This window comes from Brassica napus, unplaced genomic scaffold (genome assembly GCF_020379485.1).
Source record: "Brassica napus cultivar Da-Ae unplaced genomic scaffold, Da-Ae ScsIHWf_2520;HRSCAF=3257, whole genome shotgun sequence".
NCBI lineage: Eukaryota > Viridiplantae > Streptophyta > Magnoliopsida > Brassicales > Brassicaceae > Brassica > Brassica napus.
The window spans coordinates 1-24,392 of NW_026015840.1; the positions used below are offsets into that span (position 1 = coordinate 1).

A 24,392-nucleotide genomic window follows, 5' to 3' on the forward strand; every position below is an offset into this window, starting at 1 on the left:
AATAATTTATTAATCCAAACCAATTATGTTTTTCTATTTTATATGGTATATAATTATTTAAATGATAATTAAGACATCTATATGAATTATATTTTTTATATTGATATGTATTAAATAATTGTTTTCTACTCATATAATTTTTGTCTTTTGTATCTTTTTATAAAAAAAACTTTAAATCACTTAACAAAACACATTTTGTGTGATGGTTAATAGTTTTTAGTAATTTATATATTTTTTTTAAAACTCAATGCAAAATTTTAATTTTAAGTTGTCAATATTTGTTCAAAGCTTTTATCAAAAAAGTTGACCAACGCAATTTTGAAATTAATATTTTATTTATTTTATATGTTATATAGTTTAATTTAAACAATATATATATATATATTTAATCATAATATTTATTAGATAATACTTCTTACTTATATGATTTTTTGTAATTATTTGTTCTTGTCATAAGAACAAAAAATTAAATCATAGATCACAAAAATTCAACATGAAATTTTTAACAGTTTTAGTAATTTAATAATTTATAGTCATTTTAAAATTCAAAATATAACAATAAGAAAAGGATTCATTTGGATTAAATTAATAATTTATTCAGTTGTGTTCACTATGATAAGAAAAGGATTCATTTACTATATCATCATCCATTAATCTTTTCTCCTAATCTAAGGTGTCCTATTCGAGCAGGCGTTGCAGCTTCAGGAGGCAAAACTAAAAGCACTTGACCTGGCTTCAAAGCCCGAAGGAACAGGCACTCCAACAAAGGACTTGAAGGTGCTTTTCACTCAAGTAACCACTCGGTTCTGATACTCAATTTAGTGTTTTTTCATATCTTTGCCCTTGTAGCAGAGTCGTAGGATTTGAGAATGAGAGGAATGAGTTCTTTGTGTGTCTGAACGGGCTTTATTCTATATCTCAAGGGGTCTTGCCCGAGATTAATAACAACATCAAAAAGCCTTTGAAATATATTTAGAGATCATCAAAACTAGCAAATAGTGATGAAGGACCACAACTAATAACTAGGAGCTCAGATTCCAAGCTGAAGAATTTTCCAGAAATAGTATTAGCAACGCATCTTATTTCAATGTAGCATTGGTCCTCGTGTGTACATTGGAGAAGTAAAAACCTCCTTTCAAAAACCATATTTTCTCTAAGCTTCCTCTTATACGTGTTACAATCTAAGACAAGTTAACTCTGCTAGCAATATACAAACTCTCGCAATCTCATCATCCCTAGCTACAAGAATAACGTTAGGAGAACCTAGCTGAGTATGTCATAAAATGTTGACTTACATAAAATGTGATTCTTCAGGCGCAGCACTCTAATCTTTCATCTGCAAAAGAGATTGACAGTCTCAGTACAATGTCTCGAAAGAAGAAGCAGATGGTGTTTACAAGGCAATGTGGATATGAATCTGAGCTGTACCTATAGAAAAAGAAAAGAAATGGTCGCTGTTATGCCCACCACAAGGTCAAGCCTTGGACTCTGGTTTCCAAACAGAGAGAGCCATTACGGTTCTTCCTTTCCAGCCTTGCAACAGCCACCGGTTATCTTGATCGATCGATCACAAAGTCCTTGTGGTAGAATGTGTTGACCTTACGCAGTGATGTCTTCATAATGTCCGGGTCAAACGGGACTTGCACCAACCCTGACCTCATAGCTCTGACATGCCACTGCTTATATGTCTCAGGCCTCTCCACTCTTTCCCAACCTTCGCAGGCAATCACATTCAATGCCTCTCTCCCAAAGACCTCCATCTCAAGAAACATCCTCTCTTCGTCTTCCCGTGGCACAATAGTCTCAAGCATGTCGAAAATCGATGAGAAATGAAAAAGAGCCTCGCGAAACCGTGTCACGAAGAAGGGGGCGTTGTATGCACCATTGACAATGCCGAAGACGAAAAGATCAGGATTGATCTTCCCTATCAAACTGAGAACAGCGTCTCTACAGCTCTCTACTTTGACCGACTCGTCATGCAAATTCTCAGCTCTGTACAGACAATTAACAACAGTGATCTCATCCCTGTCTATATCAAGATCTTCAAGCTGAACAGCATCCCACTTTTTAGCAATGGCTTTATACTCAAACGGCACACCAAACTGTTCAGCATACGCTGCTAACCTCTCACCAGTCTCTTCAACCCGCTGCGTAGGACGAAACCCTGGCTGAGGAAACTCAATCCCGGTGACCCGAACCTTCGGTTTTCCATATATCGAAAACCGGTGGATAAGAGTTGGCCACTGGAAACCATAGAGGATACCAAAGTCGATAACATGAACTCTAGGAGAGTTTCCGACAAGATCTCGTATCGTCTTATTGGTAATGAAATAAGATAGCTTCCTGAAAGGGCAACACGCAAGGAAAAGCTGGTGAGCCTTGAGCACAGCTGCAGCAGACCTCGGTTTACTCACAATCCCTTTGTAAATCTGGCTTCCTGTACCGGCTAACCGCGCCTCAAGACCATTAGCAAAACAATGAGCCAGCCTCTGGTTCCCATCACCAAACGGCGTCGAGTGCTGCCGTATCTGCTTCAGCAACTGCCCTGCACATCTGCTGTCATCAGCTGCAACAGCTTGAGCACAATGTATCAAAAGACTCCTCAAGTCCACAACTTCTTTCTTCACCCCTCCTCCTCCTCGGCCTCGTCCTCTTCCTCTGGCTCGTCTCTTCCCTTCTTGAGGCGCTGAGGCTTTCTTCTTCCCCCTCCTTTCTTCAAAACTTCACGTAACGCGTCGAACTCCTTCATGCTCTCCCCCCTGGGACATGAACCAAGATCTTGTCCACCACATCAGACCTTAAAATCGTCTCGGAGAACACTGCAGGCAGCTTGCTGCACCTCTCTTCTTCTTCGCCGCTGTTAGGGTTTCTCCTTACTTTGCTCCTACTGTCCTCTCTGAAGTTCACAATCATCTCATTTCTCTCGCTTCCTTCTTCAACCCCACGCCTAAACAGCCACACAGACTGATCCTCCCTACTAGCATTCGACGATTCATGTACACCGTACGGAGACTGAGGAACACTCAGAACAGGAGAACAACGACTCTGAGGATTCCGAAAATCCAACGTGAAGCCACCACCGCTCATCGGCTTCATTCCGCCGCTCATAAACCCGCCGCCGGAGCCGTTACGATCTCCGGCGGGAACAACGTGGTCAAGATTCTCGACGTAAGGCGAGCTACGCTCGGGGGAGGGAGGATACTTCTTACCGATCGCTTCGTAGAGAGATCGCTCGGCGGCTTCGAGATCGAGAGACTCCTGAAGCATACAGACTCTATCGTCCATGTCTTCCTCCATCAGAATCTGGCTAATGTAGCCTAGAACGGCGTCGGAGAAGTCGAACTCGTCGGCGGATCTTCTTCTTCTCCCGCCGCTGACGTCACGAAGGCGTTTTGGTTGTTGGAGAGGCCGTGACTGTAGTTGTAACCGTCGAAGAGTGTTAGAGATGAAGGTTGATCGGGTAAGCGGGTTCGATCAGCCGGGGCTGGATCAGTAATCATTTGGATTGTTTTTGTTTGAGAGAGCAAGTTTGAATCCGATGATGACTAGGGAAGAGACGACGAAGAGAGTAGTAACGAGTGGAGGGACCAGAAGGAAAAGAGGAATCGAATAAATGCATTTTGTATATTTAATTTTTAATACTAATTTGTTTATTACAAATTACAAAAGTTATTTTAAAAACCGACAATTATGTATATATACTATGTTTAGTTGTTCAGAAAAAAAGAAGATTATACTATGTTTCAGAAACCCTTCAGTAACTAGACGTTTTATATAAAAAATAAGCGTCAAATAGATTATTCGAGATCATTAACATTTAAAAATTATTTGTATGTTTTATATTTATATCAGGCATTTCAATTTTTGTGTTTAATTATTTTGAAAATAAATAAAAATTTAAGTATTAAAATCAAAATCAAATAATTTAAATTTATATTAAAACAAGGAAATTGAGCATTTAATTATAAATAAACTGACAATGAAATTGATATGATTAAATTACTCGTAAAATTATTTTAATATAGTAGATCAGTTAGATTAATTAAAATCGATTTATGATTATATAAAATATTTTTAAAAAAATATTTAATTCTTAAGAATATTATTTTGGCGTTGACCGAATTTTATAATACTTGGGGTGTTATTCAATTAGGTGGTGTTATTCAATCATGTATTTTAATATAGCTTAAATCTAAAAACAATCCACCATTATTCGAATGATGATTATAAATTATATTTTAAAATCTATTGTTATTCACTGAATGATTTAAATCATGTTTTTAAAATCTAGTATTATTTTTTTTAGAATTTTAAAATTCTTTGTATTTTGGATTGATTTCAAATTATTTACTATAGAGCCTCATGAATAAACTATTGAACTCAAAATCAATACATATTGCAGAGATTTTAGAATTCATCAATTTAAACTATCTTAAAATCTTGAAATTTGATACATTACAAAACATTAATAATTGATTTTAAATCACTAATTTATAACAAACAATTATTATTATTAATGTTTTGTAATCTATCAAATTTTAAAATTTTAAATATTTTAAGTTGATGGATTCTAAAATCTCTGCAGTATACATTGGATTTTGAGTTTACTCATTTATTCATGAAGTTCCACTAAAATTATTTGAAATCAATCCAAAATACAAAGGATTTTTAAAAAAATTTAAAAAAAATAACACTAGATTTTAAAAACTGGATTTAATTATTCATTGAAAAACTCTAGAATTTAAAATCATCATTCGAAAAACAATAAATTGTGTTTAGATTTAAACTCTATTAAATACGTGATTGAATAACATCACCATCCCTTATATATTAAGGAGAAGCATTGTAATAAATGCATTCACACTATAATAGACACGTGGCAGCCTCACGATGATTTGATAATAAATATGCTAATGCGTTCACACTACATTCATAAATGTGTTCACACTATATACTTATATTTTTAATATAAAACTCATATGCAAGGTTCCAATAAAACTTTGGATTTTTCGTTTCGAATCAAAAAAATAACGAATCAAAATCTAAACTATATATATATATTATTTTTTTATTGTTTACGGATAAAGTCAGGCAAAATATTTCTAAATTTTGATTCCATTCGTTATCCGTTTTGATTTGAACCAAAAAATATGGATATCTGTAACTCTACGAAGCAAATCAGTTACTAAATATAATTAAAAAAAACAAATCACAAATTCCAATATTTTAGGTACGGATATAAATTCGTACAGAATTATATATATAATATATATATAGTTTATATAAGTTTACAATATTTTATGAATTAAATTATTATAATAGGTATTAAAGTTTAGAAAGTTAAATAATATTTTATTTTGTAATAAAATGTTATTATTAAAATTTTCAATTATTTTATAAATTTTATTTATTTACAGATCAAATAGGATATTCTTTAAAATTCTAAATCATTTCGGTTATCAGAGTCACCGACTATCTAGGTGGCTAAAGATTGAATCGACTTGAATGCCTCCAAATACCCAGATATTTGATCTGTGCCCACTCTATTTACGGATACAATTGATTTTTCTTTATATGAAAACAATTCACTAATGTCAAGGCCTTTTTAATTTTTAATTAATTTTAATTTTATCTTTCATGTATTATTTAGAACAAAAATGTCATTTAATATTAATTACATATCTTTATATATTTGTCATTTATTCTTATATACTTTTACATACAAATACATGGGCACATTATGTGAGCACCTTATAAGTATTTACCACCACTGAAGTATCTATTTTTTTTTGAAGTTGAAATATTTTTTTTCTTATGCTTCTTTCACTACGGACCAAATTGTAGTGAAATGATTTATCTTAATAATTTTCTTTTCTTTTTCTTGAACTATTATCCGCTTACAACTATGATATAAAACCATTGGTTCGACATGACGATTATCTTAAATTTATAACATGAAAATAAATAAATAATAGTAATTTTTACCAAAAAAAACTAAAAAATCAAACATTCTAACAGAACAAACTAAAATAAATATTAATTTAAAATAATGGTTATATTTTAGGAGATTAAAAACTAAAAAATAACTTAAAACCGAACCGATATCCAAATTAAACAAATTTAGCATGTTTTTATTAAAAATAACAAAACTAATAATCACATTCCGTGCAAGGCGCGGATTATTACCTAGTAGTATACTAATTTAGTTACATCTCACTAAACCTTTTATAAGTTCTTTTTCATAAGGTGGAAGGGACCGCGGAATCTGAATAAACGCATATTTTATGTCTTTAAATTAAAAGTTTTTTTATGTCAAAAATATTAAAAGTTTTTATATCCGAGGTAGGGTAAACGAACCGTAGCCGTTGATCTTTAAATCTTTCATAAAGAGGTTTTTATGTGGGGACCTGTCGTCTTGCTTCATTTGACATTAGCGAAATGTGCTTTTCTCTATCGGTTGGTTGCTTGCCACGTGTTGTATTTACAGTAATTAATGCTTGCAACTCTCTTTTAAAAATTGTAATTAGTACGCTATATTTAAAATGGCAGTACACAAGTAGTGGGATTTTTAAAAGGGTTTTCCCAACTACGATGTAATAAAGCTTAGAACTTTAAGTTATATCAGTACTATTTTTATAGGAATTTTTAACCTTAATTGTGAACAAAAATCTATAGAATTAAATTGCTTTCTTAACTAGGATAATGCTAATGAGGAGAGCCTACACAACGGCCATGTACCACTTCTTTTCCAACTTAATATTGATTAGGTCAAAATAGAGTCATCAATCATCTTATATTTAGTGTTTTTTTATTGATGATAATATGCAATGCCATCAACTTTTGGCCCTTTTCGTTTTTAGGATACGACTAGATAATAACATGTGTGCATGCACAAATAAGTTTTTATAATAATATTTATTTATTAAATAATTTTAATATTTTGCAATACTATAATCTTTATCGATTGTAAAAATGATGAATACAAATATAGTCTTTTAAATGTATCATCATTGTTGAAGAGTTAACGTATTACATCTCATTTTAATTATTTTTAAAATTTCATATGCACAAAAAGAATTAAGTTTTGCGGCTGACACAAATCACCAAAACCAAATAGGCAACATCGATTGTATAATGACGAAAAAATAAGGTTTTCTGCTCTCGATTTGTTTACTATTGAGTCTCCATAAATGATTTCATTTTCTACATCTATAAAATTCGTTATCGTCTCTGTTTCATTGATATGAATTTAGTTTTTTTTTTAACTTCTTCTACAAATTCAATGAATTACATAAGTGTCAATTTAAAAAGATGGACATCTGTAAAAATTAGTTCCACTACAGATACAAATCTAAGAATCAAAATTTTGAAAAAAATCATCGGCAAACTCTATTAACAGGTTAGTGTTCAAATCTAATATATCAAGCAATTATAGAATATAAGTGTTGACTCGAAATATAAATGTATGTCTAGTATATATTCACCAGTTCGGTCTAAAATTCATCTAATTCTAGAACAAAAAAAAAACAAATTACTTATTTTATTAGCCTAGGCCTTTGAGTTTCGTTACTTAAGAGTATAAAGATAAAAAATATATATATTACTTTATCATTCTAGTATATGTAAACTATGTATAAAATAAGAACTGTTTGATTTATTAAATGATAAACCAGAAACTTATAATAAATAGTTTAAATCTCTCATTCTTCGAACAAACTCAAAAGGAGGTGATTGGAATCTTGTTGTGATATTTCACTAAAAGCTTTTTAAGAATAAAATCAAGACTAAATTATTTAATTTGAATGAAATAATATATATAGTGCTTCCAATATTAAAAATCACTTTGCTTTGAAGAAGTGTGTTTCTGGAGTTGTCACGATCAAATAAGATATTTGAAAACACATATTTAAAAAAAAAATTGTAGGCATAAAAGTATATACATTAGAGTAAGCACATAAATCAAAACCAATACTTTTGGTTAATTTACAATCACGTTTTTGACAAATAAATCAAAACAATCATTTTATTTACTTTATATGGTATAAATTAAACTTTAGTGATATTGACTTAGATACGTAGTATATTTTAATATAAATATTTATTATTGACACTTTCTACTCATTGCAAATTTTGAAATTAACATATTGTTATATTTTTATATAGTACATAATTTATTTCAAATTATATTAATATATATAATATGAATATCTATTAATGAGACTTCATATTCATACGATTTATTAAGGCTCGGCATTTTATCCGATATCCGAACCCGTATCTGAATCCGATCCGAAAATCCAAACCGAAATAGCAAAATATCCGAACGGTCATTGAATTCGGAGAGATTGGATATCTGAAACCAAACAGGTAATATCTGAACCCGAACGGGTAATATCCAAACCCGAATGGATATCCGAAGATAACGAAACATAAGTATACTTAACCCTATATATCTAGTTTACTTCTCTCATTTTATTCAAAATATTTATATTAATGATGCACATTGTTCAAAATGAGATAATATACATATAATTATGGACAAAATCATTTGTTAATCACTTAAAATACATATCAAGCTCTTGTTTCTTGCATTAACAAAAGTTGCATCTAAAATTTCAAAACAACAACTAAATTAGTGTCTTTCTATTTTTAAAGTTTTATCTCCAAACCTATTAATAGTTTAATCTTTTAAAAAATAGAAAACAATTAAGTTAAAAGTATATTTTAAATACAAAAAAAAACTTAAAACAATGATGGATAATTTTTTTTATTCAAAATTTAAATATCCAAACCCGACCAAAATATCTGAACCTGAACATAAAATACATGAACCCGACCCGGAGTGTAGAAATACCTGAACGGTTTCTATACCTTTATATTGAAATACCCAAAAATTCTAAATTCCTGATACGGACCCGAACGGATATCTGAATGTCCACCCCTACGATATATGATCATTTGTATCTTGCTTGCACAAAATTAAAAAACATTGATCACAAAATTTTCAATATGGGACTTTTACTATTTTTAGTAATTTATAGTCATTTTAAAAATTCAAAATATAACATATAAGAAAAAATCTAATTTTTTACTATATGCTGAATGTAATTGTTTAATTTTTTTAATATATAAATTGATAAAAAAAGAGGATACAAAAATTGTTATCAAATTGTTATCATTAATTATCATATATATGTTAATCATATTAGGCAATTTTGTAGCTTTTATTTAAGAAAAATATTTTCTGTACAATACTAATTAATTTGATAGTTAGTTTAATAAAAGCATAGTGTTTTTTTTTTTTGAAACACAAGCATAGTGTATGTTTATATGGACCAATTCATTTTTTTAAGAATTTTAAGAATCATCCTCGTGATGACACGTGCGTACGAAAACATGATGTTTAAAAAAAAGCAGGGGTACCCTAGCCTAAAGCTTGCAAAATATCAGTTTTATATGCCATTTTTTTATGTTTGGCATAATGTTTTTAAAATATAGTGGTTATGGACAATTCAATAGCGGATCCAGACTTGATTTTAAAAGGTGTCACATTGGGCTTGAGCCCAACATAATTCTTATAGAAACCAAAAATAAACAAAGAAAATGCTTGAGGGCAGAGTCTAACTTGGGAAAGGTGTATCAGTTGCTAAGGAATTAGACCAAACGAACTACATACATTTGCGTCAAATACAATACAAACACAGGTATATAACATTTAACTTGTGGCAGATGAGACCCATTCCTTAACGTAGGTCCGCTGCATCTAATTATATAAAGCCGAGCATGTGTTCACGTGAAAGGCCGGATATATCAACCGGTGCTGGGTAGGTTAAACATGTAATACATATTAGCAATGCAAAAAATTCTCACACATTGTTTGCAGGGGTTTTTGCCAAAACTAACCCACAACTTGATTTTAATTCCAAACCTATACCCAAACTTGAATCAAATGCAAAACTAACCTAAAAGCCTAGTGAATTACAGCTCAGCTCAGCCCCTTGTGACAAACAAAAAACAGAAGCCATTTTTACGAATATAGCCCCAGTAAATCGTCTGAGTCGTCTGAGATGTTGGAAGTCGTCTGGACGACTGAAGTGTAAGTCGTCTGGTACCAGTTTATTTTAAAAATAATTTATAAATTTTGTAAAAAAATATTTTGATGTGTAAAAAATAAAAATCAAGTAATTATAAACAGTTTTAACTGATATAAATTAAGATATGATAAAATTGATTTGTTTTGAAGATAGATGAGTGGAAGTAGTGAATCATGAAATACTTTGGTTTAGGAGTTTGGCAAACATATGTTGTATTATTGTATGTATTGTTAGGGTTAGATTTTGGAAAACTAAAATGTTTTTTTCAAAAATTAGTTTTCACCTATATGTGTTTATTTCTGTGTATAGTAACACTTTTCAAGTTTGATTTGGTTTTATGAAGTGTTTAATTAGATAATTAAGTTTAGGGGTTATGTTTAGGGTGTGGACGACTTATATTTCAGTCGTCTGTTGAATAATTTACCCGGACGACGTATATTTCAGTCGTCCAGACGACTTACTTGTAAGTCGTCCAGACGACTTACTTGTAAGTCGTCTGGAAAGTCTTCTATTTTAGTTTCCCGCTAAAAATATTTAATTTCCCGCTAAAAATATTAAACTCTTTTGGACGACTTACATGTAAGTCGTCTGTTTTAATTTCTTCACCACCAGACGACTGAAATGTAAGTCGTCCAGGAAGTCGTCTGAGTCAAAAATATTAAATCTAATTAGATTTTTTGTCTCCGTATATAAAGAAAAATTTACACATTCTCTCTCCTCCTCTCAAATGGCTGCAACAAAAATGTAATGTTCATCATTCTAAAACTCTCCAACCTCTCTCTAATCTCTTTGACTTGAAAACACCAAACTTTATATGAATTTTTCAGTTTTGTCTCATGTATTTCTTATTAATCCATCTCTTTTGCAGGTTTTTAATCAAAGGTACTCATCTTCCACTAATTTAGAGGTATATCTATTAATTTTAGATATGTATTTTTGTGTGTTCTATAAATGTAGATTTATCTAATCTTCCACTCATTTTCTCTATTTTTAAGTCATTTGAACGGTTTTGAATATGCAGGTTTTTCAGATCTGGATTTGATGTGCAGGTTTTTCAGATCTGGAAGACTTCTGGGACGACTTACCTGTTAGTCGTCTGGAAGTCGTCTGGACTTCTTGGAAGTCTTCTGACAAAGTCGTCTGGACTTCCAGGAAGTCGTCTGGACTTCCAGGAAGTCGTCTGGACTTCCAGGAAGTCGTCTGGACTTCCAGGAAGTCGTCTGGACATCCAGGAAGTCGTCTGGACTTCCAGAAGTCGTCTGGACTTCCAGGAAGTCGTCTGGACTTCTAGGAAGTCGTCTGGATTTTTCTGAGCGTTTTGGTAAGTTCTTATGTCTGATTTTTCTTCATTTGGTAACTTCTTGTTGTATAAAGTTCTTACTTTTTTCCCAAACTAAAACTCTCCAAACCCACTCTAATCTCTTTGACTTGAAAACACCAAACTTTATATGAATTTTTCAATTTTCTCATGTCTTTGTTACTAATCTATTTTTTTTTTGCAGGTTTTTAATTATTTGGTACTCATCTTCCACTAATTTAAAGGTAGATCTATTATTTTTAGATATGTATTTTTGTGTGTTCTGTAAAGGTAGATTTATCTAATCTTCCACTCATTTTTTTTTTGTTTTTAAGCCATTTGAACGTTTTTGAATATGCAGGTTTTTCAGATATGGATTTAATATCCAGGTTTTTCAGATCTGGAAGACTTCTGGGACGACTTACTTGTTAGTCGTCTGGAAGTCGTCTGGAAGTCGTCTGGAAGTCGTCTGGACTTCCTAAAAGTCGTCTGGACTTCCTGTAAAGTCGTCTGGAAGTCGTCTGGAAGTCGTCTGGACTTCCTAAAGTCGTCTGGACTTCCTGTAAAGTCGTCTGGAAGTCGTCTGAACTTCCTAAAAGTCTTCTGGCAAAGTCGTCTGAACTTCCTGGAAGTCGTCTGGACTTCTTAGAAGTCGTCTGGACTTCTTAAAAGTTGTCTGGTCTTGTCTACTCAAGTGGAATCCAAGCTTGTCTTTGTAGATGAATGATCTATAATAGTTTTGTTGTAGTCTGTTTTATGAATTGCATGTATACTCTTTTAGTTGTGAATTTTTTGTAAAATCAGTAATAATGTTTTCCAAGATGTATTAAATGTGCTAACAATGTGTTTACACATTTACAAATCAATGAAATAATAGACTTCAGTAGCCTTTTTCTTATCTTTGGATCTCTCATATGCAATAATAAACTCCAATGGCCTTTTTCTCATCTTAATAAACAAGAATGTTGGTAAGAGATGGAAACAAACAATAGTAACTAGTCAAAGCATATCATATTTTTTATAAGTTTGCATTGAAAAACTTAGTCAAATTTAGTAAAACTAAGGGAGAGAACATATTTTGTAAATATGAGTTTTACATATCTTGAAGTTACTTATCACTCTTAAAAATACAAGTTATTCAAAAACTAACGTAGAAGACTTAAAAACTTTTGGAGAAGACGCGGACGACTTCAATCTAAGTTGTCTAGACGACTAAACTATATGTCGTCTGGTCAACGCAGAGGTTATTTTTGCAATTGACTTTGAAATCTGTTATTTCGGACGACTGAAAGTTAAGTCGTCTACTATTGTTTGGTTAAAAAAAACTCCAAAAAAGCTAGACGACTTACATTTCAGTCGTCAGAGGTTAGTTTTGCATTTGACTGGATTATTTCAGAAGTTTGACTTTTTGGACGACTTACATTTCAGTCGTCTAGTGAAAATTAAAATAATAATATTTTTTTAAAAGTAGACGACTTACAGTTAAGTCGTCATAGGTTAGTTTTGCAATTGAAAAAAAAACTTCTAGATTTAATTATATATAGACGACTTATAATTCATTCGTCCACGAGACGACTGAAATGTAAGTCGTCCAGGATTTACGAGGTTTGACCAGAATCTCGGAAAAAAATCCTGGACGACTTACAATTAAGTCGTCTGGTGGACGACTGAATTATAAGTCGTCTGTGTATAATTAAATCTTGAAGTTTTTTTTTTCAATTGCAAAACTAACCTATGACTACTTAATTGTAAGTCGTTTACTTTAAAAAAATATTATTATTTTAATTTTCGCCAGACGACTGAAATGTAAGTCGTCTGGGGAAGTCAAACTTCTGAAATTATCCAGTCAAATACAAAACTAACCTATGACGACTGAAATGTAAGTCGTCTAGGTTCTTTGGAATTTTTTTTGAAACCAAACAATAGTAGACGACTTAACTTTCAGTCGTCTCAGGTTACAGATTTCAAAGTCAATTGCAAAAATAACCTCTGCGTTGACCAGACGACTTCCAGGTAAGTCGTCTACAGCCAGACGACTGAAAGGTAAGTCGTCTACAGCCAGACGACTTCCCAAGTAAGTCGTCTGACGAACAGATCTGGAAAAAACTCGATGTCATACCTTAAATTAGTGAGATAAGTTCCTTAGCATACATAAGGCTTCTCCAAGCACACAGAATCACAAACGGAAGTCACCCACCCATAATCGTTAGCTTCTATGACTCTATGAACCATTAAAATTTTAGAATCAAAATCTGGGTTTTTTTAGCTCATTGTGGAGAGAAAGTGATAGATATGTTGTGTTTAGTTCACAAGAATGGAAAAAGAAGAAGGGTAAATCGATTTTGGGAGCATTAAGAGCTTCAAATTGGTTGTTCATGGTGGTTGTGGTATTGATGATAATGGCAATCTTGTAATTACTTGAAGATGATGAGGGTGAGAGAGTAAAATGTCATTTTCGAAAAAAAAAAAAAAAAAAAAATTGATGGCATTTTCGTAAATTATATGAACTTATGGGGTGAATAGGGCAAAACCAATTTTCAAAAAAAAAGGAGGTTAGTTTTGTGTTTGACTTTAAGTTGTAAGTCAATTTTGCAAAATCCCTTGTTTGCATGCATATGATTTCTTATCATACCTGGTGCCTTGGTCTTTGGAGTGATACTTTCCTTAACATTTTTTATATGTTTTATAATTTTTTTCTCTTTAATTTTCTGAAGATTTTTAAGAATAATTTATTTTTAATAGTATATATATTTTTTATGTGTTTTTCATAATTAATAATTTTAACACTTTATTATATTTTTTTTTAATAAAAATACATAAAAGGTATAATATTTTTAAACCGAAAAATATAAATGTAAAAAATTTAAAAACATAAAATTACAAAAAAAATTATTAATAACAAATTTAAAAATTATTAAAACTAAAATATTAAATAATATATAATATTACTTTTGTGTAATATTTGGTGTTATGGTTGAAGAAGACAAAAAAAATAGAACACCAAAACACTAAATTTGATATAATTTTAACATCAATTTGGAGGCATTGTTGGAGATGTGTTTTGAAACAAATAAACTAATATATATATGTGTTTTAGTAATGAATTTATCTTAACTGTTGAAAAAACTATAGATAACTTAAATTACTTAACAACCAAATTAAATAAATTTTACAATCACAAAAGACAAATTTGTTTTTTCAATCCAAATGCACAATAATACTTTTGTCATGGTCAGAAGAAGTTATATGGAAAAAGGAAAATTAATCATAAATAGTAAAAAGAGGAAAAGAAAAGAAAAATACAGAAAAAGAGAGAAAAGCCGGAGGGGATGGAGCACATGAGGTAAACGGCAAGAGATGGCAGAGGGAAGATCAGAGAAAGGATCTGCCTCATTTGACAACTCATATGTCATGTCATCTCATCTCTCACTATTATTTCTTAACACTTTTCTCTGATTCCCTCAGCATTTACTTTTATTATTTAGTGCTTTTGCTCTGTTTCACATTCTATTATACAACCCTATATTTATACTATTGTTTTATTAATAATTTTCTCCACTAATTAAAATTGTGTTTAGATCATCATTGTTTAGGTCTTTAAATGCATGAAGCATTATGAAGTAATGAACTGATTTAAAGTAGTATCAGCGCCGGCCAGATCTCGGGTCCGGGAAATTAAGAACTTTGGTCCAGAACCTCTAGATAATAAAAAAATAAACAGATTTAAACTGGTTTCAAAATTTAATTCACTAATTGTGTAGGATGTGTTAGTGCTGCTACTGTATAATAATAGAGATCCAAATAAATTTACAACTAGCAATGACTAATTGAATACAAGTGTACAATTTTGATTTTTTTTTAAGGTACAACTTTTTTTTAAATGATAGAAGATATTACTACGCAATATTAGTTTGTGGAGAGAACTTCTTAGGTTCGCTATTTACAAACTCTTATTTGCATGTGTACACAAATAAATCGTAAATAAAATACTAAAACATTTAAATAAATAATTAAAAAAAAATAACTTGGACTCGATTACAAATGTTTGCCAGTTTTTGGATTTTGTTGTGGTATACCAAAAGAGTTCGTGCCGGGTGATATTATTTTGTCAAAAGGGTATGTACCATACCCTTATTTGGAATCGTACACTTATGATTTGTGTTCAAACTTGTATAAAATATGCGTTATTTAAATTGTGATGGAAATACGCTTTACAGTCCAAAAGCTATATTTACCGAAGACAAAAACTATCAGACGATTTCAACGTGTGTACCAAATGAGTTTTTGATTTGCTCTCAAGATCTTTTGTATTTAATATTAGTATGTATGATCAAACTGTTTGATAATCCAACCTCTAACAAACGCAACCAGTTTTCATCACAGAAGATTCGAACTGATGTGTGCATATTGAATATCATACCGATTGAAAAAGGAGTTCTAAACAAACTGTCTGATGAGAACAAAAGGTGGAAAGGGTATAAAAGGAATGCTGCAATTTTGGTTTGGAACAAGATTGTGAATATTTCAATTTCAATAGGAGTATAAGTTATAAAGGATTAGCTTATTGTAATAAAGGTGCATTTGATGTAAAATTGTTTTTTCAATGAATAAAATTTAATATTAATTTAAAAAATAAAAATAGCATACCAGTTCACATGAAAATTAAATTTTCAGTTAAAAATTGAGTCGGTTTCCTTTAGTAGATCAATATATCTATTCGGTTTAGTTAGTTCAAACTTCAATTATACCCCCTTGTTATTAAAAAAGCAATAAAAAACTTTGATTTATATATTATTAGCAAGTTTACCATTATACTTATGTGTCAACACCACAACTCTTTTCACACCATATTTAAACAACTATTCATTTATTAGAAAAATTACAATATATGCCATCAACCTCTATACATTATATCATTTATTATTATTATATATTTATTTATCAAAATATATTAATTTAAATGTATTTTCATATCAGATTCCTAACTGGTAATACATATAGAAACTAACTAATATATCGTGTATGAAATTTCCCATTCCTTGAACGTTAATCACATACATTGTCATGTGTAAGTTTATTTTGCAAAATACAATAATAATTTTGTAAGTACGAAGTTACACAATTATATAAATTTCATTTTTTTTTTTGCATTTTAATCATTGTTTTTCTGTAAAACAATTTGTATATATTATATACCTCAGCATGATTACCTAGTATAATGTACATTTGCAAGCATTAATTGAATAACTAAAAATGAGAAAGTTATCTATGTAACGAACTCCATCTTCTTCAAGCTCAAGCTTTCTCTCTGTCATAAATTCGTGTTCGTATAGTTCATAATCTCGACCGTGATACGAGTCACAGAGACCAACATGTGTGATTAGTCATATCTCAATATACGCAACTAGAAGCATGCGTAAACCAATCCAAGGCCTACCACTAGTTCCTACCAAACATATTATTCTTGTTTTGTTAAAATCAACCACCATGTGGTTGTTGTTGTTTTTTTAATCAAAACCATGATGGCTGTTTTTTTTTTGTCAACTACCTATATATATAGAGTGAATTGGTTTAAGACCCAAAAAGAATGATGAAATTAACAAGCTATTTATGATGGAATAAGTTTTTTATCTATAGAAAGTAGCATGGTATGGGATTTAGGGTATTGACTTAACTAGAGAAAATGTTGTGTATACAAGATGCAATTTCACATCTATATATATATATATATATATATATATATATAATTTTACTACCTATATTCCTAAACCAAATTTTGATTGGCATTTCCATGAATAATCCTATTAGATCAATATATATCTTGTTTACGTAATAAAATAAAATTATTTTACTTTTAGTCTGTTTTGCTAGGACTTAGCGCGGTAGTTGTAACTCTAGAAATGTAAACTAAGATCATATCTAATGGTTTATTCTATTTTTCACTTTAAAATAGAGTAACTCTGTAATAGAGTTGAATTCTAGTTCAATGGTACTATATTTTAGAGTGAAAAATAGAGTGATGAACAAAAAATAAACAACTTACTCTATATTTAAAGTAAACTTATTTTTACTCTATTATAGAGTAAAATAGAATAATATTGAAAAATTTTTACTCCAAAATTTATTTTAGAATTGAAAATATAGTAGAATTGAAGATACCCCGAACTGTAACTTTCAAAATGATCATTTTTTTTTTTTTTTTTTTTGGCGACAATGATCATCCAAGAAACGAAAAGAAGCAAGCTATCTCTGAAAGAAAAAGATTAGAAAGGAAGAAGCTATCTCTAAGGTAATAAATACTCGACTGAATTTATAATATTGGCTGTGACTACGAAGCATATAGTGACGTCATACATTAATATGTATGTATGTGGTTGCCTAATTAGTATAAGCTAAGAAAAGTTGGAGGTGGTAGAGAGTGACAGAGTCAATCATAAAAGAGTGAAAGCTTTGTCTGCCTGATTATAGCACTAGGAGTCTCTAAATTACGCCAGTGAGTAAAAGTGTGCATGGTAGCAAACACAAGTAGTGTTGAGTAGTGGTAATCGGATGTGATGGAACAAAGAAAAAGATTTCTTGGTAGGGTTTCTAGGGACCATTACTGTTTTTACATGCTTTTGCAAAAGACACCATCCTCATTTTCTGATACGTGTCCATCTCAACAACAATTACTCATACGTCAAATCCTGTTTTTACCCACCAAAACCAATTTAAAATGTAAAGAAAACGGTTTGTTTATGTATAACAATACTGATCAAAAAAAAAAATTTACACCTGGTTCAAAAAAAAAAAATAATTACATCACTACATATTGAATAATGTTGTCAAAAAGATTAAGTTTATTAATAGTTTTCTTTTCTGAAAATATACTTGTTTGAAAGATCTACATAGTTTTTTTTTTCTAAAACATTAGTCTCTTGTGTATATATTAAATAAAGAAATCAAAAAGTAGATTTACCAAATTAATACATTACAGAAAACAAATATCTATTTTAAGCAATATAAATCGTAGAAAAATTTCCAAATCTATAGATGTGTTTAACAAGTTTGAGTAGTTTCTTTAATTACGTGATCTAAATTTTTTAACTTTAAGAAAAAATTGTAAATGTATTTCATATATAATAGATTTATTAAAATTGATTAAAACAAAAATGTGATGATAATATTATTATCATTTTTTAAAATAATTTTATCATAGATACTACTATATTTTGAATCAAATTTGACTTTTGTTTACTTTAATGTTATTGAAAACGAATTTGAGATCCCAATGTAAAATAAAAATAAAAATAAAAAATATCATATTAGCAAACAAACTAATGGAATATCAAACTTTTACCTCCACGCGCCACTGTTAAGAGAGTTTTTTTCACCACTTGTGCGTATAGCCGAAGAAACGTCAGTGTCCCAGTCGATAAACTTTTTTCCTCCTTTATTAGATAGATTTCTTTTATCAATCTGCCGTCTCTGTGATCTACTAATCGGGTACGTTGTCTGGTTTATAAAGCCTCTCTCTTTGGTCTTTTCATTTCCTCTTCCACTTCGCCGACGAGATTAAAGTCCAAGACAGAACAATCTGTGTGAATGGAAGAAGTTACTCTGATTCTCCTTTTCAAGATTATCTTGTGAGCAATTTTTTTTCCTTGCACACTCTCTTATCTTGAATGCTCTTACGCCAATAGTGTTTTGGTTTCAACTATTAACTCCTCTGTTTTGGTTTCAACTATTAACTCCTCTGTTTTGGTTTCAACTATTAACCCCTCTGTTTTGGTTTCACAATTAACTCCTCTGTTTTGGTTTCAACCATTAACTACTCGGTTCTGGTTTCAGCCTTGTTAAAGTGTTAGTCTTTCTCATCTTTGATGGTTCTTGAGTGTCAGATCCCTCTGTTTCAAATGGGTTGCTCTGTTTTTCGATCTTAAAGTTTTGATCTTTTTTGGAAAATTAACGCAGATGAAGAAGGAATGGTGTTGAGATGGGAAGGAGTGATGTCTCGAGGAGAAGGAGATGAAGGAGAGGCAACGTTGGACTGGTGAAGAAGATGCATTGCTACGCGCCTACGTCAGACAGTTCGGTCCTAGAGAATGGCACCTCGTCTCCGACCGCATGAACAAGCCTCTCAACCGTGACGCCAAGTCTTGTCTAGAGCGGTGGAAGAACTACCTCAAGCCAGGGATCAAGAAAGGGTCTCTGACCGAGGAAGAGCAGAGGCTTGTGATCCGTTTACAGGAGAAGCACGGCAAAAGTGGAAGAAGATCGCCGCCGAGGTTCCCGGAGGACGGCGAAGCGGTTAGGGAAGTGGTGGGAAGTGTTCAAGGAGAAGCAGCAGAGAGAGGAGAAGAGAGTAACAAGAGAGTCGAGCCTATTGACGAGAGCAAGTACGATAGGATCCTCGAGAGTTTCGCTGAGAAGCTTGTGAAAGAACGCTCTGTTTCGGTCCCTATGGCTAGTTTCTAATGGTCCTCCTTCTAATCATGTGATCCCGCCTTGGTTAGCTACTCCTAACAACGGGAACAGTGTTTCTGTGAGACCTCCCTCGGTGACTCTCACTTTATCACCTTCCTCAGTGGCTGCAGCTTCACCTCAACCGCCTATACCATGGCTGCAGCAGCCTGAGAGAGGAGAGACTCATGTGTTAGGGAGTATGATACCGTCTTGTAGTGGTGGTAATGAGAGTGTGTTCATGTCAGAGCTCATGGAGTGTTGTAGAGAGTTGGAGGAAGGACACAGAGCATGGGCTGAGCATAAGAAGGAGGCGGCTTGGAGGCTGAGGAGACTGGAGCTGCAGCTAGAGTCAGAGAAGACGAGTAGACAAAGGGAGAAGATGGAGGAGATTGAGGCAAAGATGAAGGCTTTGAGGGAAAGCAGAAGATGGCAATGGAGAAGATTGAAGGAGAGTATAGAGAACAGCTTGTGGGCTTGAGGAGAGACGCTGAGGCCAAGGAGCAGAAGCTGGCTGATCAGTGGAGTTCTAAGCATATTAGGCTCACCAAGTTTCTTGAACAGCACATGGGTTGCAGGCAGAGGCTATTAGACCGTCCTGAACCCTGAACCAAACCTACTAAGATGTCTTCTCCTCTTTGTTGTGTCATGTAATGTGAGCTTTTTGTTTTGAGTTTCTTTTTCATTTGGTGTCTCCAATGTTAATCAGACTTTTTGGTTCCTTAACTCAGCATTTATTGTATGTCTTGGTTTCTCTTCTTTAAATCATTTGGTATCTCCATTTAGGCATTGCAACACTTTCTATACTTTACAACTTCAGTTGATAAAAAGTGTACAAGATAAAACAGAGATAACTACACATTGGCTATGTAATAATCAAAGAGAAAGAGATATTATTATTCACTTAAAAAGACAGTTGAAAGTTGAAACTAAATAAGAATAAGAAATAAATCCTTGAAAATGTCTTTGGCCGAAGTTTCAAAATATAAAAGAACAAAAAAAAACACAAGAGCAGCATAACACTTATTTTCAGAAAAATGATGAACTTTGAACTTAGAAGCACTTCCTGTGAACAATGGATGGGCCTGACTCATCATACTCTGCCTTTGCAATCCACATCTGCACACATTAAGACAAAACATCTTGATTTAGTTAAGCTGCAGGTAGCTAGAGACTGATAAGGAACCAACTTAAATGGTTTAGGTGTGTACCTGCTGGAAGGTACTGAGTGAGGCCAAGATAGATCCTCCAATCCAGACAGAGTATTTCCTCTCAGGAGGAGCAACAACTTTGATCTTCATGCTGCTTGGAGCCAAAGCAGTGATCTCCTTACTCATTCTATCAGCAATCCCAGGAACATTGTGGTTCCACCACTAAGCACAATGTTACCATACAAGTCCTTTCTGATGTCGACATCACACTTCATTATGGAGTTATAGGTTGTTTCATGGATACCTGGATTCTCCATACCAATCATAGACGGTTGGTAAAGAACCTCAGGGCAACGGAACCGTTCAGCACCGATGGTGATCACTTGTCCATCAGGCATCTCGTAGTTCTTCTCAACAGATGAGCTAGTTTTGGATGTCTCTAGCTCCTGCTCGTAGTCAGAGCGATGTAGCAGAGCTTCTCCTTTATGTCTCTGACGATTTCCCGCTCTGCTGTGGTGGTGAAAGAGTAGCCACGCTCGGTTAGGATCTTCATAAACGCGTCCGTGAGGTCACGGCCTGCTAGATCAAGACGTAGGATGGCATGTGGAAGTGCATAACCCTCGTAGATAGGAACCGTGTGGCTCACGCCATCTCCAGAGTCAAGCACGATGCCTGCAACACACATACCATAATCAAACAAAAGCTTTATACTCTACACTATACAGAACGGTTTGGTTTCAGTTTTGAGTTCGGTTAGTTTGAAAAGCTTCTGAAACTATTTCGGTTCGGTTCTCAGTTTGTTAAGTTTTCAAAAATAATAAATAACTAGATTTTGACCCGCGCAGGCGCGCGGGTATACATTTTGAAAAATATGTTGATATTTGTTTTTCATGTAATTATTAAGTTTTACAAAATGAATCCAAAGAACAGAACCAATACCGATCCGAAAATATAGTACCAAACCCGAACATAAATTGATTAAATATTCGAATTATTCAAAATTTTGTTATTTAGAGAACCAAATCTGATCCGAACCGAAGTATTCGGGTACCCGAATTTATCTAAAAATAGATTTATATACTTATATATATATATTAATTATTTTTAGATTTAACGTATATAAAACATTAAGAATGATACTTTTAAATTGGTTTAAATACTTGAAAATATATATATAGATAGTCAAAAGTAATATCTGCAATAGTTAAAGTATACTCAAATCACCAAAATACTTAAAATAATTATTGATTCCGTATCCAAAACTTTAAATCAAACCAATTGATATGTTAAGCTTAGGTATTCTGACATATGTTATTCAAATTTATAGGTAATATATTATTTTATTTATAGATTTTGAGAAATTTAAAATAGATAATGATTTAAAACTTTAAAAATAATTTAAATGGGTTATCCAACGCGAACCAAACCCGCAAATCCGAATCAAACTCAACCAAAATTTAGAAACATCCTAACAGGGCTTAAATCTTTGACTCCGAAAACCCGAAACACAAACCGATCAGAACCAAACCCGTATGGGTGCCCGAAATCTCATCCCTATTCATTATTATATATCGTATACTGTCATCATATAATTAATTGTATTTTATACGTACCATCATATAGTAATCATATAATTAATAGTATTTTATATGTACCATCATATAAATAATTACATATATTATATTTATAAAACTTAATAGGAAATATAAAAACGATAATTTGAGTTGGTATTTCAAATTGGGCTTTGTATTGTATTTTTATTATATATATTGACAACATTTTTGTATAATGGTTATTGAAAAATAGTTTAGTAAAAATCCATTTTTGAATATATGTATTAGTTTTTAATCAATTTTTGATATAATCAACTTTAAATTATTATTTTGATTTGAAATATGTGTATAAAGTTTAAATTTTGTTTTATGGTTAGTTTAGAAAAAAAAAAGTTTTATGCGATTAGATTGACCCTTTTTCGTATATTTTAAATCTCGCCCAGATAGATAGTTTTTTATAATATGATGGACTTTTAATTTTTCTTAAAAACATAAGCCCATTACTTTTTTTTTTCTTAATACTACTATCCTTGTTTCCAAACAAAATTAATTTTTTTTAAAAGACTACAATTTATGTTTCCAAACACTCCAAATTTTTTTAATAGTCCTATTCAAGTCTCCAAACACTCCAATTTTGTACTTGAGTTTTAATAAGATAGATAAATAACCGAATTATCTAAAAATTAACCAAAATAACTGAACCGAACTAACCGAAATTAACCAAAACATCCGAGTTTAAAAAAAAATTAAAACATTATCTAACTTAAACAGAAAAAATGGTTGTTTTCGGTAAAATTTAAAACCAAAATTAATCGAAGCCCAAACCAAACCGATTTTTTTTTTTGTATTGTGGCCAAAGGGAACTAACCAAAATAAAAAAAATACCAGACCAGACCCGAATAAACCAAAATAACTGAAATAGGGCTAGTACAAAGCTTTCAAGCTTTATAGCATTAGGACTACACTCACCGGTTGTACGACCACTGGCGTAAAGGGAAAGCACAGCCTGAATAGCCACATACATAGCCGGAGCATTGAAAGTCTCAAACATGATCTGGGTCATCTTCTCACGGTTAGCTTTCGGGTTAAGAGGTGCTTCAGTGAGTAGAATAGGATGCTCCTCAGGTGCAACACGAAGCTCGTTGTAGAAAGTGTGATGCCAAATCTTTTCCATGTCATCCCAGTTGTTGACAATGCCGTGCTCAATAGGATACTTGAGAGTTAGAATACCACGTTTTGATTGAGCTTCATCGCCAACGTAAGCATCCTTTTGGCCCATACCAACCATCACTCCGGTGTGACGTGGACGACCCACGATGCTGGGAAACACAGCTCGTGGTGCATCATCCCCAGCAAAACCAGCCTAAGTCAATAACAGAGACATGATCTCAGACAGAAACTAACTGATACATTGTTCCATGTTCCATGGGAACAAGAAACATACCTTAACCATTCCGGTTCCATTGTCGCAGACAAGAGGTTGAATGTCTTCACCGTCAGCCATTTTGCTACCTGTGCAAAACAAAAGGATATGATTTTTTAAAAAATTCTTCAAAACTATTTTTTTTATTACCAACGACAATTAAGACAAGTGAAGATCAGTCTTGTAATGATTATGTCTATGTAATAGAATTAACTATGTACAAAGAACAATCTTAGATCGAGAATCTATTAAACAATTTCCAAAATATTATTATAAAATTCAGGAAAAACAGGGGTGATTAAACAAATATGACAATATGATAAACACAGATCGAAGATGAGCTCATGCATGGTGGATTGAGTGTAGAATCGAATTGAGGCAAATATGAAATCCAAACAAAACGTACAGTTGGGTATTCGAATGCACAATGAA

The 24,392-nt window shown here is 32.1% G+C and overlaps 3 pseudogenes; 1 reads left to right on the top strand and 2 right to left on the bottom strand.

Annotated features, from left to right (window-relative positions):
- Nucleotides 1-1,061: 1,061 nt before the first annotated feature.
- LOC125601331 lies at nt 1,062-3,502 on the bottom strand (annotated as a pseudogene).
- A 15,288-nt stretch (nt 3,503-18,790) lies between these two features.
- On the top strand, nt 18,791-20,614 carry LOC125601332 (annotated as a pseudogene).
- Nucleotides 20,615-20,786: 172 nt separating this feature from the next.
- On the bottom strand, nt 20,787-24,054 carry LOC125601333 (annotated as a pseudogene).
- Nucleotides 24,055-24,392: the final 338 nt, after the last annotated feature.